The following is a 7,731-nucleotide window of genomic DNA, read 5'->3' on the forward strand; positions in this document are numbered from 1 at the left end:
TAGTATTCAAGTCTCATCACACCACTTTAAGCGTGCAATGAGGGTTTTTATTTTTTGAGTTTACACGTTTTACTTATGGCAGTTTTATTTTATTTTTTATTCTAAGAAAAAGTTGCATTAGTACTTGACTATTAATGTGAGAGAGAAATGTGGAGGTGAGAAAAGAATAGTTTAGTGATTAAAATAATGGTACGTTTGTAGGGGGAAAAAAACAGTTTTTATTTTTTCATATTTTTTTCAAAAAGAAGAAGTTGTATTAGTACTTGACAACAAACGTGAGAAAAAAATGTGGAGGTGGGAGAAATTTTTTTTTTTTTAATAATTTAGCTAAAAATTAGGAGTTTTTAAATTACTAATTTTACATGTCTAACCTTATGATTTATAAGAAAAACATAGTTCTAATGACACCCCTTGTGGAAAAGCTGAGACAAAGGGAAAGTTGGAAAGTTTTTATTTTTATTTTTGGGATAAATAGAGGTAGGGAGTATTAATAAATGAAAAAAAAAAAAAAAAAAACAAACAAACATAACACGAGTATAACAATTACAAAACAGAAATAACAATCAAGGTCAAGGCCAAAGTTACTGATGAGTGACAATCCAAGTGCCTATAGGAATAGGTGTGAATTGAAGAAACACCATGTTAGGGCCCCTTCAATGACAATTTCCGTTACAAACCGTCTCTAGTCTAGACCACTGGTCCTCTCACTTTTGGCACTCATGGAATTCCCTCCACCTATCGCCAAAGAAATTACCACAAATTTAAATAGTTTTCTACAATATCAAAAGAATAGTAATTAAATTGAAATGAAAAAGAAGGCTCATGTATTTACATTACCACTAGGACTAGGGGTAGGACTACTATCACTTTGATTAGAAGGGGCATGGAAAACGGAAGACAGCCTAAAAGTAAGTGTTATATTAATTTGTAGTCCTAATTTAGGACCATTAGAGCATCCACATCAGTGGATGCAAAATTTTTGTAAATTGTCACATTTAAAACCTACTTTTTCTATTTTACACATTTATTTTTACAAAACACTCATATCAGTCAATCTATTCTACACATTTATTTAATAAAATATTCATTCTTTTATTATTTTTGTTATTTTCTCACTCATGGCCTCTCTCTCTCTCTCACTGCTTCAATCTGGGTATTCAGACCCATTCAATTTGGGTATTTTCTCACGCATGATCCTCCTCTATTGTGGCTGCGAAGGTTGATCGGAGCCTCCTCTGGGTCTCACCGAAGTCGATGCCGACACCATGTTCTTCGGCCAAATTCGACCAGAATCTCAGAATCCTGACGCTGATAAAGAGAATCGGTGAAAAGGTGATGAAGCTGAGAAAAAGGGAGATAGGTGAGAGTGAGGGTTTGATGATCGGCAGCAGTGGAGGCATAGTTTCTCACTCACGTGCATATATGCACGGTTACTGTAGCAGTTGTGCATTTATGCACAATTTTACATCCACTGATGTGGGTGTTTTTTTGCTCAAAATGTGTAAAATCGATTACTTTTTCCATTTTGCACAACTTTGCACATACTGATGGGGATGCTCTTACAATCTTTGATGATGATGCACAAGTGCTTCTTGTTGTCCTTGGACTTGTTTGAGACTAGTGCCACAGTCTGGTTGTAGGTGCTTTTGCTTGATCACCAACGCAAGGCAGACATGTAGCCAGCCCTACCTGTTGCTTTGCACACTATTCTGTCTTTGGTTGCATCTGCCATTGCATAGCTAACCATAACTAACATTAGCACTTAAAGGAATGAAATTTTTTAACTCAAAATATTATGAGAATATTATATGCTCATAATATTCTCATTCTTTAATTTATATAATTTCAACATGTGAACTTTCTTTCATCTAATTTCACACAGTTTAATAAATTCCTTCTTTGTATTTTTGAGTATATCTAATATACCAATTTTTAGCTGTGAAAATACATACTAGCTACCGATAATTTCTAACCTTTGTTGAATACTTCGATCTTTTCGTTAGAATATAGTCCCTGGATATACAAAACATCCTTAAANCAGAAAAGAATATATATATATATATATATATTTGTGTGTGTACCAGTTCACCAACCAATATGGTTGTAAATCCATCAGCTACTCGACCTGAAAGCATAACCATAGCAGCATCCCTGTAAAATGAAACAAAAATGTCACCCAAAAAAAAAAATTATAGGAGCTCAACAATTCAATTATACCATGAGGTAAACAGAACTCAATGCAGCAACACACAAAAAAACTTTATTCCAGAACAATTTTGGTGAAAACATAAGGAAATCAAGAAGTTATAGGTAGTGTCGTTAGTGTGTGCTTGATATAAATTGTTTGCTGATTTCACTATATTCCAAAACTAAAATCTCATCATGCAGCAAAGAATAAGAGTTTGAATCTGGTAGAATATCTCCAGATTTACTCTTCCCAAATAACATATAAAACTTGTACCTGATAAATCCCTTATAATTCAACATTACCTAGGATAAACACCACTTTCCTTCCATGTATCATTTTTTTCCATCATGATACTTTTTTTAAAAATGGGAACCTGCAAAATATGAACTGAAGCATGAGAGAACAAGCATAAATAGCAATTTAGCAGAGTAATCATGTTGGAGTATTTTTTTTTATAAAACATTTATTACTTTTATTCTACTTTGGAATAAATGATCATTCAGATCAACAATAGAAATGATATATTCATGAATTAGTTGTCATTTGACTTTCTCATATAAGTTGACAGGCTTAGCTACTTACTGAGCTTTAGTGATGCATTTCTATTGTTCAATCTTAATTCATAGCTTTAACCATTACCTTAATTGGCTGAAGTTAATGTCTTTAAACAAATTTAACAACTAAACAAACTATGATATTTCTGTTTATATAATTCAATGTTTTACCAGATCCATAATATGTCTATAACATTTATATGTCCAGCTGCCTAAAGGAAATTTAAAAATAAAAAAGGCACTTTTTTTAAGCAAGCAAATAATGTTGCTATTTGTTAGACTTCTTTCTTATTAGAGATCTCACTAGTATAAGCAATAAAAATAGAATTTATCTCTAAAGTTTATTTCATTAATAATGGTTTATTGGTAATATCATTTTGCGCGAATTTCAAGAAAACTCAAGTTATATCTCTCCTTTATTTCCAACAAATCAGAACTAGGTTTCCTGATGATTATACTTTGTCATCCATGCAATGAGTTTATGAGAATTTTACCACACCCAGCAAAATTCTTAAATGCCCTAAATATTTCCTAACATAGTTGTTACTAAGCCAAGTTGAAGGTAACACGGGTTACCATAATAAAAAAACATGCCAAAATACAAGGATAGCAGACTTAAGGGGCAATGAAAGTATACATGCTTGCAGACCCAAGGAGTCACTAACCACCCCTACCTTTTAAGGATAGTAGTGTTGGAGTGAGGGCTACATTGGAAATGGTGAAGTGCCCTTCATATCGTTGCAGTTTAACTTTTTCTTTTTCTTTTTTGTGGGGAGGGGGTGGGAATTAAAATTTTGGCCTTTCTTTTGGGGAATGGTCTTCCTAACATACAAGATGCTAAGCATGATGCAGAAATAGCATGAATCTAGACCATTTGAGTATGTGAATGCCACAGTCCTGCATTAAGTACTAGCATTGCGAGAGATATGGGAAGATTGACACTTTGGATAGCCTTTAAATGACGCCTTGATATACATATTTGATACAACTTCAATTCAAAATCTTAGACCATCTTGTTTATGGATTAACTATTATATCAATCTCTCAAACTCAACACTTAAAACAAGCAAGGAAAGCCCTTTACTAAGAAAATAGGTTTCCCTATAATCGAATATTTTTAAGTTCCACATGTGAACGCCAACAAGTCATCCCCTTCATGGCTCATGTTCAAGCCTCTACCACATCTAACCAAATGAGCCTCTATATCTTTCAGGACACTCTTGCCAATTTAACATACTAACAATGATGCTCTGTTACCAACTATAAGAAATATTTTCAATATCATTTGAGACTAATGAATTGCAAGAGAGGACAATAATTAAAATAATCTTAACAAAGGGACCAAATCCTATTCCTCTCTTTTCCAGCATTCCTCTCTTCAAATTCAGCTACATCCCATTTCATATGTTTAAAAAAACAAGACATGCCATCTTGTTCCTAATCTACGCCCAAAATAAAAGTCATTCACTTGGTCTTCAATTTTGCTAACAGCTCAAATTAGTAAATTTGATACATTGATGTAATGTTGGGCAAGTATTTTCGCAAATCAAAGAAATTCCCCTGTTGTCCAGCCTAGCTAACAGATGAATAATTTTACTTTCTTTTTGCATAATTTACATATAGGACAGGAAGCTCAAATACTCAAATGCATAATTTTTCACAACACATGAATAATGTAAGAAATGGATTTGACCATTTCAAGCTCCACATAGCGTTGAACCAGATATAGATATAGAACATATGGACTCCAATTAACTCAACAAAATCTGAAATATCAAATGTAAAAAATTGAAAACAATGAAGGAACCATTTCTATTGAATTTGGTGAACACAGGGTTCTCAAATTTAACAAAGCTTTTACTTGTTATATAACGTTTCTCAAATACTCTAATAGCTTAGTCATATCCAGTGAAGAACCAAGGAAACTTTCTGAATAACTTTCATAGTCCCATCAAAGTAAACCCCCCTTCCCTCCAGAGTCCAGACTATATTGGACAGCCCCAAAAGACAAAAACTTTCAAAGTATAGTGTTGTTTAAATCCTAACTATGCAACCCTCTGAGCCTCATCCATCCCCAATTCAGGAAAAGAAGCATTACCCACATAAATATCCTCATGTAAAATTCAACAGTCTAATAAGTAAAAGAAAAACTGACTGTACCCTTATAAACCAATAATAATCATCAACTAAACATGCCCTTCATCCATAGCACCAAAAAACAAAACCAGATACAAACTATATATAATAACAGATACAATTCGAATTCTACGTAACTGGAAAGAAACGAAAAAGGGTCAGAAGGAACGTACAGATACAGGAGATAAGCTAAGCAGAACCCATCGCCGAGAGCCTCTCAAAAGTTAGCAGAACAACCTTTGTTGGTCACCCAAAAGAGAAACCAACATTAGTTAACTGTGTCAATATATATAATTGAATCTAAGTAGAGCAATAAATATGATACTACTATATTCCTTTTCTGTCATCTAAGCAATGTTGTTCGTTTGTTCTCTTCTTCATAAGTTCTCTTTCTATTTTCTGTCTCTCTTTTCCTTTGCTAGGGGAATGTGCGTCATCAATGTCATCGACTGTGAGAGTCTGGGAGTTATGGACTCTCAGAATAAGAAGTCCAAAGGACAGTGCTGTCCATGTTTGAACATTTTTTTGATGAAAATAACGGGGGTTTTTCTGTCTTTTCGTAGTGGATGATTGACTAAGGAACGGGAGTGGCAGGGTGTGCCTTGTTTGTCCGATATAGTCATAGAGAGAGAGACTGACATATATTCGTTGGTATCAAGAAGATGTGGCGCTTTTTGAAGGCTTCAATAATTGAGTCCATCTCTCTCCTTATCATGAACATTGAAGGGTCCCACTACCTCTGATTCCACCCAAGATTCTAAAAAAAACCTATCATTCTTGGAGAAATTATATCGTATCACGGTGGACCTGTTATTTGTCCATTATTCAATTAAAAATTTTTTACATGTTTAAAATTGCTGAGTTAGTAATTAATTTTTGTTTAAAATTTTTATTTAACTCAGCAATTTCAAATAAGTGTGAGTCTTTTAGTAAAATAGTAGATCACAACACTTGTCCACCATGTGGACCTTATAATTTCTCAATTTCTTGCTCCCGTGTCTTTACGTCCCAAAAGTGTGGACCAGTAGATTTTGTGGACCATGCTGAATGGTTGAATATGAATTTTTTTTTGCAAAAATACTATTTTTGTCCCTTTATTTTGGGGTTGCAATTAATTTAATTCTTACATTTTGGTAACAGTTAATTTAACTTGCAGTCAATTTAATCTCTATCATTATTTCACTAACAAAAAAAAATCCTTACATGGCTTATAGATTGCACAATTTGCACATTAAAAGTTTACATGGCTAATAAAATATTTTAATTGCTATTTAAAAATGCCACATCAATCTTGTAAAAATCCATGTTAGAGAAACAAAATTGAATTACAAACCAAACACAAATTTCAAATTTATGATTTTCCCTTTCAAAATCACAAACACAAACACAGAAATCATAAACACAAACACAAACTCACATGATTGAGACAAACTGAACTCAAAAAAAAAAAAAAAAAAAAAAAAATGGAGAACGAGGTGGAGTGAGGCTGTGAGAGGGAAGCTGAGCGAGGCCATGAGGAGGGTGACTGAGTGAGGCTGTGAGAGGGTGGCTGACTGGCAAGGTATCGGTGTAAGATGGGTGAGAGATATGACAGATGGGCGATGGAGATGAGAGGGCTCAAGGCTGTGCAAGATCGGTGAGGACAAAACGGAGATGAGAGAGTCAGAGAGCTGTGCTTGACTGCTTGTGGCTGTGTGAGTGAGAGAGCTGAGAGATGAGATGAACAGAGTTTAGAACATATTAATATCTAGGGTGAAGGGTTTTAAAATTTTTTTTTAATACTATATATGTATACTAGTCGGGTTTGGGCTGGGTTTGCATAATACTCAAACCCGACCCAAACTTGTTTTGGTTTTTATTTATTTATTATTATTAAAACCCAAACCCGCCCCATTTTCTTCACGGATTGGGTAAAACCTGCCCCATTAGGGTTGGGCCGAACCGGGTACCCGCGGTTCGGCCCTATTTTGCCATCCCTAAAAAAGGAAATTGCTAAATTGATTTATTTGATTCATTTTTTTTCCTTTAAAATTAGCAATTCGCTTTTTTCAGACTTGGATTTTTATGAGGTTGACGTTCCATTTTTAAATAGTAATTAAATAATATTATTAGCCACTTAAACTTTAAGTGTGTCAACAACGCAATCCATTAGCCACGTACCACATAGGCATTTTTCGTTATTAAGTTAGCCATAGGAATTGAATTGACTATGACCCCAAAATGTAGGAACCTAAATAGTGTTTTCGCCAAAAATTAAAACTGGGGTGTGATATTTTTTTCATGATTACAAATTATGATTAGAGAAATATTATTGTTATTTCAGTCTATTTTTATAATTGTGAATAATATTTTATGACATGTAAGAGGTCTATTTATCATGCCAAATTTATCAACCTTTGGAAAGAGATGATGCCTCTATCTGTCTTTCTCTTTAGTTTATTTTTGTTATTCAGTGAAAAAAATATGCTGATTCTAATAATGATAGATACTCACCTTTTGAATGCAATTTTGGTTTCTTGTTCATTTTATGATGTTAAGTGTTTTTTTTTTTTTTTTTGAGGGGTGATGTTAAGTGGTTGATATATATATATATATATATATAATTGCTGAATAATGTGCTTAAATTTATGGCTAGTTTTGAAACCCATCAAATAGGTAAATCAATTAAATTTGCAAGATCTTAGAACCATTTGAGAATCTATACTTTTTGAAACTATTGAGATTAGTGTATAATAAAATTAATATTACTAATGATTACGTGTAAAAGTGATATTACACTAATCACATTTTCTACTGACTATATAAAAAGTGTCAATACGCTTATCTACTGTAATTTTGGTTTATTCAAGTGTT

At 33.3% G+C, this 7,731-nt stretch overlaps 1 long non-coding RNA gene across 1 annotated transcript; it reads right to left on the reverse strand.

The window, feature by feature from the left end:
- Positions 1-2,079: 2,079 nt before the first annotated feature.
- LOC112006260 (uncharacterized) lies at positions 2,080-5,474 on the reverse strand. Its single transcript, XR_010628803.1, has 3 exons — positions 5,052-5,474; positions 2,491-2,561; positions 2,080-2,151 (listed from the first exon to the last, which is right to left on the reverse strand). It is a non-coding gene; the product is annotated as an uncharacterized LOC112006260 (long non-coding RNA).
- Between the last annotated feature and the right edge of the window lie 2,257 nt (positions 5,475-7,731).

The sequence above is a fragment of the Quercus suber genome, unplaced genomic scaffold (genome assembly GCF_002906115.3).
Source record: "Quercus suber isolate HL8 unplaced genomic scaffold, Cork oak 2.0 scaffold_67, whole genome shotgun sequence".
In the NCBI taxonomy this organism is placed as follows: Eukaryota; Viridiplantae; Streptophyta; class Magnoliopsida; order Fagales; family Fagaceae; genus Quercus; species Quercus suber.